This window comes from Apodemus sylvaticus, chromosome 23 (assembly GCF_947179515.1).
Source record: "Apodemus sylvaticus chromosome 23, mApoSyl1.1, whole genome shotgun sequence".
Lineage (NCBI taxonomy): Eukaryota > Metazoa > Chordata > Mammalia > Rodentia > Muridae > Apodemus > Apodemus sylvaticus.
In genome coordinates this window covers 49,732,842-49,742,993 of record NC_067494.1, presented here as the reverse complement: position 1 = coordinate 49,742,993, position 10,152 = coordinate 49,732,842, and the positions used below count along the sequence as shown (strand labels likewise).

General features: G+C 37.9%; 1 non-coding gene and 1 pseudogene across 1 annotated transcript; both read left to right on the top strand.

The window, feature by feature from the left end:
• Window positions 1-5,916: 5,916 nt before the first annotated feature.
• Window positions 5,917-6,023, top strand: LOC127674269 (U6 spliceosomal RNA). Its single transcript, XR_007975320.1, has one exon. It is a non-coding gene; the product is annotated as a U6 spliceosomal RNA (small nuclear RNA).
• A 3,289-nt stretch (window positions 6,024-9,312) lies between these two features.
• LOC127673753 (ubiquitin-conjugating enzyme E2 L3-like) lies at window positions 9,313-9,853 on the top strand (annotated as a pseudogene).
• Window positions 9,854-10,152: the final 299 nt, after the last annotated feature.

Genomic DNA, 10,152 nt, shown 5'->3' with positions numbered 1-10,152 from the left:
CTTCCTCTCCTCTCTCCCATGATGACTCCCTTGGCCTCCTTCTTGGGGCCAGTGAATTCACCCAAGAGCAGCTTCCCCAAAAACATGCATTTGATATAATGCAATCTGGCTTGAACTGGCTCACTTCACTGGCAGAGAAATAACTTGTCAGTGGGGCAAAACCCAACCCTTTACAAACAGTTTCATCAGAAACAGGAATGAACCTGGTTTGTCTTTGCTATAAGATGGCTTTTATGAGCCGAAGATGGAGAGAGGATGGTTCTTCACTACAAGGCAAGACTCTATCTGAAAGCGAAACAAAACAAAATAAGCACTGCTTAATGGAACAAGTAAGGTTTGGCGTGCATCAGATCCATTCTTTCACAGGGAGCAAATATGAAGGACATGAAATCCTTTCCAGGAAATGGAAAGTTATGGCACCTCACCTCCCCAGCGGGGCCCAATCCTCAGGGTCCTGAGGAAAAGAAAACTTGTGCTTCAAGCATAAGTCCTCACCAATCACACATTCCTGGCATTCCGCACTGATGGACAGTTCCAGCTGCTACAGCTGAAGAGCAGAGGATCTCTTCCTGCTCCCAAGCTGCCCTCTTCTGAATCAAGCTCTACTCCTAAATTCTGCCACGTTCTGCTGTAAACATCTTATTAGCATGTACTGTTTCCTCTGTGTTCGTGATCAACTTGATTCTGACACTGAATACAACCTGAGACCTCTGTGTGGCTCAAACAAATAGCTTATAAGGATAAACTATGAGAAGAAAAAGGAGGATATTTAATATTGTACATTTGTAATAATTTCTACAGTGATTTCTATGTACTTAGTATAATTTATCAAGGTATCTTAAAATATACTTGCAATTTTATTGTATTGGTCTAGGTACATTTTATCTGTATATTAAAATATACTCAATTACTTTTCCTAATTTAAACTCTTAATGGGTACAACAGGCTCTTAGAATAAAGGATATCCAATTTTCCATTTCACACACAGATTTCGTGGTACTTTAAAGACTGATGGTAGTATCTTCCATTTGTCATTTTTCTGTAATGTTCTTGCAATTATGAATATAGGTTAATGTGGGGATAAAGATTTTTATCTATGAACAAAGCTATGAATTATGCTGGCTGGTCTAAACCATTACATGTAGGTACAGCTTCTTCATTATTTACTTCTCTACAAAGGTTCTGTATCAGCTTCTTGGAGTTGTTTTGTCATGGGAAAAGTGTAGCATGTGAATGCCTTTGGGACAGGTTTTCCTCAAGACTTATACGATCTAAAAATATTCAGCATATGTGAGTCTAATTAAAGTCTCCAACTGTAGTCTGCAAATACAATACAGTTCCTAATCTTTCTCTTCTACTATCTTCCAAAGAGGTGGATGGCTAAACAACACATCAAGTTTTCCTAATAGTAAAAAAAAAAAAAAAAAAAAAAAAAAAAAAAATCCATCTGTCACCATTTGCACCAGGGAGCCAGGCAGTTCCACAGCCTTCTGTGCACAGCCCAATAGGAGAGAGTGATCTCCCAGCAGAGCTTTCACTTCTGAGCTCAGAGGGGAAATCTCCACCTTCTCTCTGGAGGGGAACAGCTAGGAGCACACACAGCATAAGATCAGGGGAGCTGCTGGGACAGGAGTCTTCTGGTTACCATTTGCACCAGGGTGCTGGGCAGTTCCACAGCCTTCTGTGCACAGACCCTGACAGAAGAGAGTTGGTCTCCCAGGAGTACAGACTCAGGCTTACAGGCCCACAGGAGGGACAAGCTCCAGCCAGAGACAGCAAAACCAACTAACACCAGAGATAACGAGATGGTGAAAGGCAAGTGCAAGAACCCTACCAACAGAAATCATGGCTTCTTAGCAATATCAGAACCCAGTTCTCCCACCACAGCAAGTCCCAGATACCCCAACACACCAGAAAAGCAAGAGTTGAATTTAAAATCGTATCTCATGATGCTGATAGAGGGCTTCAAGAAGGACTTAAATAACTCCCTTAAAGAAATACAGGAGAACATGGGTCAACAGGTAGAAGCCCTTAAAGAGGAAACACAAAAATCCCTTAAAGAATTGCAGGAAAACACAAACAAACAAGTGAAGGAACTGAACAAAACCATCCAGGATCTAAAACTGGAATTAGAAACAATGAAGAAATCACAAAGGTAGACGTCTCTGGAGATAGAAAACCTTGGAAAGAATTCAGGAGTCTTAGATGCAAGCATCAACAACAGAATACAAGAGAAACAAGAAAGAATCCCAGGTGCTGAAGATACCATAGAAAGCATTGACTCAACAGTCAAAAAAAATGCAAAATGCATACAGCTTGTAATCCAAAAAAATCCAGGACACAATGAGAAGACCAAATCTAAGGATTATAGGTATAGAAGAAAGCGAAGATTTACAACTTAAAGGGACAGTAAATATCTTCAACAAAATTATAGAAAAAAATAAAAAATAAAAAAAAAAACTTCCCTAACCTAAAGAAAGAGATGCCCATGAGCATACAAGAAGCCTACAGAACTCCAAACAGGCTGGACCAGAAGAGAAAGTTCTCCTGTCACATAATAATCAAACACCAAATGCACTAAACAAAGAAAGAATATTAAAAGCAGTAAGGGAAAAAGGTCAAGTAACATACATATCAGAATTATGTCAGACTTCTCACCAGAGACAATGAAAGCTAGAAGATCATGGGCAAATGTCATACAAACCCTAAGAGAATGCAAATGCCAGCCCAGACTACTATACCCAGCAAAACTCTCAATCACCATAGATGGAGAAACCAAGATATCCCATGATAAAACCAAATTTACACAATATCTTTCCACAAATACATCCCTACAAAGGATAATAGATAGAAAACACCAACACAAGGAGGGAAACTACACCTTAGGAAAAGCAAGAAAGTAATCTTCTTCCAACAAATCCAAAAGAAGATAACCACACAAACATAAAAATAACACCAAAAATAACAGGAAGCAACAATCACTATTCCTTAATATCTCTTAACATCAATGGACTCAATTTCCCAATAAAAAGACATAGACTAACAGAAATATTTTTCATGTAAATCTTCAATTTTATCAGAAAATGTTTGTAATTCCTCTTCCAATTAATTTAGTAATGTTTTCATGTCTACCATTTTATCTGTATTATTTTCCATAATAATCTTCCATTTTAAAATGTTTCCTATATATTTCAGCAATTTTATCAGAAATATTTTCCATGTAAATCTTCAATTTTATCAGAAAATGTTTATAATTCCACTTTTAATCAACTTAGAAATATTTTTATGCCTACCATTCTATCTGTATAATTTTCCATGAAATAGTCAATTTTAACATGTTTTTCTGCATATTTCTTCAATTTTATCAGAGATATTTTCCATGTAGACCTTCAATTTTATCAGAAAAACTTTATAACTCCACTCAATTAACTTAGAAATATTTTTATGCCTACCATTCTATCTGTATAATTTTCCATGAGTCAATTTTAACATGTTTTTCTACATATTTCTTCAATTTTATAAAAAATATTTTTCATGTAAATCTTCAATTTTATCAGAAAATGTTTATAATTCCACTTTCAATCAGTTTAGAAATATTTGATGCCTACTATTTTATGTGTAATTTTCCATAAAAATCTTCAATTTTAACATGTTATTCTATATTTTTTACAATTTTATTAGAAATATTTTCCATGTAAATTTTCAATTCTATCATAAATGTTTCTACTTACTTTTTCAATTAATTTAGCAATATTCTTTATGTCTCCCATTTTACTCTTTAATTTTCCATGAAAATTGTCAATTTTAACTTTTTTTTATATTTTTTCAATTTTGTCAGAAATATTTTCCATGTAAATCTTCAATTTTATCACAAAATGTTTTTACTTCCTTTTTCAATTAAAAAAAAGAATGAACAAATTAAAAAAAGAACAGTGCCCCTGCAAACAAATAAATATGCTTTAATTATGAAAAAAATCCAGAAATATTTTCCCATAATACTTCAAAGAAACTGTTGTCAGTTTTCTCTTTATTTGCATATTCCTCATGAATTATGACTTTGTTAATTTAATACGCATCCATGTATCTGTTTCATTATGTGCCTCTGTAGGAACACATTAGCATTACATGACTCCTTTGACTATCAGGCTTATAATACTAATAGAACATTAAAAATTTTATTACTTCTCTGCTTATTATTTTATTGTTCTGCTGGGGAAATCAAACTTATGACCTCATGTATGCTAGGCCAGTCTGTTCCCACAGAGCTGTCCTCAACAAGCGTGCACTTCCCTTTGTTCCTTATCTCTGTGACTACACGTCTTACAGTTCACATTTACCATTTTCCAGAATTCCATACTTTAACCATGACAGAAGGTGATTCAAGAAAGCTGATTTGGCCCCTGGTCCAATAGTATAAAAAGCAAAGTAAATTTTTACCATTTTAGATTTAAAGGAAAGTCTACCTTTTTCATTCATTTCAACAGGAGGCCTATAAGATAAAAAGGTAAACTTCAATTTGATTTAACTAAAACATATTTATTATGTCATACTTTAAGTAGCATTTTATCTATTATTTACAGATATTATATGCCTTAATAATCATATTATTAGAACTGCTACTATTTAGTGCAGCATAATTTGTTAGCAATAACAACTCTCAAATATTATGAGTGAACAGCTGGACTACTGAGCTTGGGCATGATCTGAAAATGGTTCAAAGATTTTCAACAAAACATGCAAACAAAGAAGGTAAAGTGCTTGCTATGAAAGTGTAAGAGCCTAAATTTAATTCTCACAACACACACACACACACATACACACACACACACACACACACACACACACACACAGGCTGAGACTTCTCCATTAGAACAGTGAGGGAGTCCTGTAAGCTTTCCATAGGATAGCAAGTATATTTACAGGGGCTGGAAGACATGTCTATAGACATAGGTAGTTACCAGGAAGTTAGAGCTATTTTTTTGTGGATAGAGTCAGGCGCGGAGTGGGTTGTTTTCCATACCAGGACATATTGTTTCTGCAGGTGAAGCAGACAGGATAGGCTGGAACCAAGAAATTCTTTATGGCTAGAGGCTATCTATTGCCCAGTACTACCTGACTCAGTTCTTCATGACCTAAGGCTAGTAGCCAACAGATGGCATCTGAGGTGAAACACCTGAGTTTGACCTCTGCCCTGCACTCACAGATACACACACATGCACACACACAACATACACATGAAAAGAAATGCAAGAAAAAAAGGTCCACATATTTCTTTTTTTCTGTCACAAGTGCCAACAAAGGTCAGAAAAGGGCATCAGATCCCCTATAGCTAAGGTGTGAGCCGCCTGACATGGTGCTGGAATAGAACTTGGGTCCTCTGGGAAAGTGGGGAGCAATTTGAACTATTGTGTCATCTCTCCAGCTCCTTGTATTTCTTGATAATAGAGAAGATGCCCACAATTTACAGAAGAGAAACTGTAAAAAATATCAAAAAAATATAAGCAAGCTATGGCATTTACAACTGGGGAACTGGATGTGTTAGTTAGACTTATTAAAATTTCAAATTTCATCATCACCTTTAAATGGGTATTCCCCAAACCACATCAGCAAACATTTCTTAACAGTCGTTAGAAAAACAATAAATGAATTTTCCAGGGGGTGGGGGGGAGGCTTCTTATCCCATGGTGTGAGTGTGTGTGTGTGTGTGTGTGTGTGTGTGTTCATATTTTAAGGCTCCAACTCAGGTCCTCATGATTAAAAAGCAAATAGAGAGGCAAAAGTCATCTCCTCGGCACTATCATTCCCTTCCCTACTCCTATCTTCAATTTATTTGCGTTGGTTTAAGAGGAGGAAACACCAGCTTGAGTTGAGGCTGTAAGGATTTGTAGTTTTAAGCAAAATAAAGAACTGAGGATAGCGCTCACTCCCGCAGCACATATACTAAAATTGGAACAATACAGGGAAGATTAGCAGGGCCCCTGTGCAAGGATGACATGCAAATCTGTAAAGTGTTCCATATTTTTCCCATTATTTGCCTATCTGTTCAATAGAGTACTTGAAGTTCAAACCAGAGCAATTAGACAACAAAAGGAGATCAAAGGGATACTATTTAGAAAGGAAGAAGTCATCCCTTCTCGGCCTTTTGGCTAAGATCAAGTGTAGAAAGGAAGAAGTCAAAATATCACTATTTGCAGATGATAGGACAGGATACTTAAGTGATCCCAAAAACTCCACCAGAGAACTCATAAAGCTGAAAAACAACTTCAGCAAAGTGGGTGCATATAAAATTAACTCAAATAAATCAGTACCATTCCTCTACTCAAAGGATAAACAGGCTGAGAAAGAAATTAGGGAAATGATACCCTACACAATAGTCACAAATAATATAAAATAACTTGGTGTGACTCTAACCAAGCAAGTGAAAGATCTGTATGACAAGAACTTCAAATCCCTGAAGAAAGAAATTGAAGACGATCTCAGAAGATGGAAAGATCTCCCATGCTCATGGATTGGCAGGATTAATATAGTAAAAATGGCCATCTTGCCAAAAGCAATCTATAGATTCAATGCAATCCCCATCAAAATTGCAACTCAATTCTTCATAGAGTTAGAAAGAGCAATTCTCAACTTCATTTGGAATAACAAAAAACCCAGAATAGTAAAAACTATTCTCAACAATAAAAGAACTTCTAGCCAGGCAATGGTGGCACAGGCTTTTAATCCCAGCACTTGGGAGGCAGAGGCAGGCAGATTTCTGAGTTCGAGGCCAGCCTGGTCTACAGAGTGAGTTCTAGGACAGCCAGGGCTACACAGAGAAATCCTGTCTCAAAAAAACCAAAAAAAAAAAAAAAAAAAAAAAAGAAAAGCTTCTGTAAGGCAACAGGACAAAATGGCAACCCACAGATTGGGAAAAGATCTTTACCACTCCTATATCCAATAGAGGGCTAATACCCAATATATACAAAGAACTTAAGAAGTTAGACTCCAGAGAACTAAATAACCCTATTTAAAAATGGGATACAGAGCTAAACAAAGAATTCTCAAATGGGGAATCTAGAATGGCTGAGAAGCACTTAAAGAAAAGTTCGACATCCTTAGTCATCAGGGAAATGCAAATCAAAACAACCCTGACATTCTACCTCACACCAGTCTGAATCGCTAAGATCAAAAACTCAGGGGACAGAAGATGCTGGTGTAGATGTGGAGAAAGGAACACTCGTCCATTTTTGATGGGATTGCAAGCTTGTACAACCACTCTGGAAATCAGTCTGATGGTTCCTCAGAAATTGGACATAGTATTACCTGAGGATCCTGCTATACCATTCCTGGGCATATACCCAAAAGATACTCCAACATCTAACAACGACACATGCTCCACTATGTTCAAAGCAGCCTTATTTATAATAGCCAGAAGCTGGAAATAACCCAGATGTCCTTCAACAGAGGAATGGATACAGAAAATGTGGTACATTTACACAATGGATTACTACTCAGTTGTTAAAAACAATGACTTCATGAAATTTACAGTCAAATGGATGGAACTAGAAAATATCATTCTGAGTGAGATAACTCAGTAACAAAAAAGCACATATGGTATATACTCACTGATAAGTGGATATTGGGCAAAAACCTCGGAATACCCAAGATACACAGACCATATGAAGCTTAAGAAGAAGGAAGACCAAAGTGTGGATGTTTCAGTCCTACTTAGAATGGGAAGCAAAATAATCACGGGAAGTGGAGGATGGGAAGGACTTGGGAGGAAGAAGGGAGGAGGAGAGGGAAGGGGGACAGGGTCAGGTAGAGGAGGAGACAGGGGAGATGTACAGAGGGTCAGGAAATTGAACAGAGATGTGTAGCAATGGTGGATGGGTAACTGGGGGTAGCCACCAGAAAGTCCCAGAAGCCGGGAAAGCAAGAGGCTCCCAGAACCCAACAGGGATGGCATTATCTGGAATACCCAAGAATGGGGAAAGAGAACCTGTAAGACCATATCCAGAGGATGGACACCGCCCCCGACTGAGGGATGGGGCCACCCACCCATCTACAAAATTTTAATCCAGAATTTCTCCTGTCTAAAGGGAATAAAGGGACAAAGAGTAGAGCAGAGACAGAAGGAAAGGCCATCCAGAGACTTCCCCACCTGGGGACCCATCCCATATGCAGCCACCAAACCAAGACACTATTGCTGATGCCAAGAAGTGCTTGCCGACAGGAGCCTGGTATGGCTGCCCCCTGGGAGGCTCTTCCAGAGCCTAACCAAGACAGATGTGGATGTTCACAGCCAACCATCAGACTGAGCACAGAAACCCCAGTGTAGGAGGGAGGGGAAGGACTGAAGGAGCTGACAGGGAATGCTAGTGCAGTGAGATGGGGTGGGTGGGTGGGTGGGTGGGTGGGGGAGCACCCTCAAAGAAGCAGTGGGAGGGGAATGGGATAGGAGGTTTTGGAGGGGAAACTAGGAACAAACAGATAACATTTGAAATGTAAGTAAGTAAAATAGCCAAGAAGAAAAAGAATTTGAGGATGGAAAATACAAGTTATATCCTTCTATTGGTGGAGCATCCGACATCTAAGTAGACACTCAAATATTTTAGCCTATGTGAATGAGGCACTGGGAGCGTTGTAGTTGAACTGTTGTATAATATAATTGACCATAGCTAATAACAACCTGAAAGAACTCTTAAAAAAAAATCACTGAGAATAGATGGTATTCTCATACCCTTCAAAAGAATAAAACCTAAGCATATCAAGTATATATTAAATTTAGGCATTCTACAATGTATATCTGCTTCATAGCATTGTGTTGTCATGATAAATATATGTAATTATCATTTCTAAGTTAAATTTTTACAGAATGGTAACAGAATTTTAAAAGTTCACATTTCTCACTACTATTTATTATTCAAACAATTTTTTTTTGTTTTCTAACATAAGTACTTTAAACACAAAGTAATGCTGAAATGGAAACATTAATTACCCTGATTTGATCAATACGTGTTGCATTCCTGTACTGAAATATCATATTTTAATCCATAAATATGTACAAATATTTTTTTAAAAAAGAGGGGGTGTTTCTTATCCTGTGTATTAAGATACTTGTTGGAAGAAATGAAGATGTCAAACTACTTTGGTTTAATCATTAAACTGTGTATACTTGTATTAAGTTGCCTTTCCCATAAATTTGAAGGAAAGGAAATTCTCCTTACTAGCTTTGTTTTAAAAGTGTATATTGCTATATAAGCTAGGCAGGGTTTTAGGCTGTATTAAAACAGGAGACAAGATGTGTCCTTTATAAGCAGCACTTCATAGATGGCGGCCGGCAGGAGGCTGATGAAGGAGTTTCAAGAGATCCGCAAATGTGGTATGAAATCTTTCCTAACACCCAGGCTGATGAAGCTAATTTACTGACTTGGCAAGAGCTTAATGTTCCTGTCAGCCCTCCGTATGATGCCTTCAGAACTGAAATCAACTCTTCAGCAGTGCATCCATTCAAACCAACCAACATCACATTTAAAACAAAGATCTACCACCCTGACATCGATGAGAGAAGGGCCAGGTCTGTCTGCCAGTAATTAGTGCAGAAACATGGAAGCCAGCCACCAAGACTGACCAAGTAACCCAGTCCCTCACAGCGCTGGTGAACGGCCCCCAGCCTGAGTACCCACTCCGGCTGATCTAGCTTAAGAATACTCTATGGGCCGTAGAAAATTCTATATGAATACTTTAGAATTTACAAAAAACAAAAATGGGGGAAAATCGCCCTGTGGACATGAGTGATTCCAGCAAGTTTGAGCAGAGACCCAGTGCAGTTCATTCAGATACCTCACAAAGCACGCATCTGGAAAATTGACACGTGCCACCAACTGGCGTCTGCTTGTGACAGGAACTTTCTACAATTTTCTTAATCAAGTGGTCTAGGTAACCTGTAAAGAAGGATTATAGAATTCAGATGTACTGAGAGAGAGAGAGAGAGGGAGAGAGAGAGAGAGAGAGAGAGAGAGAGAGAGAGAGAGAGAGAGAGAGAGAGAGAGGTACCACCTCATGCAATTTCGGCCTTTTTATACATTAATTTCTAAGACTATACATGGAAATAAGGCACAGTTGACCGCAGAGGAAACCAAAGCTCAAGGTTTCAAAGCAGGACCTGAA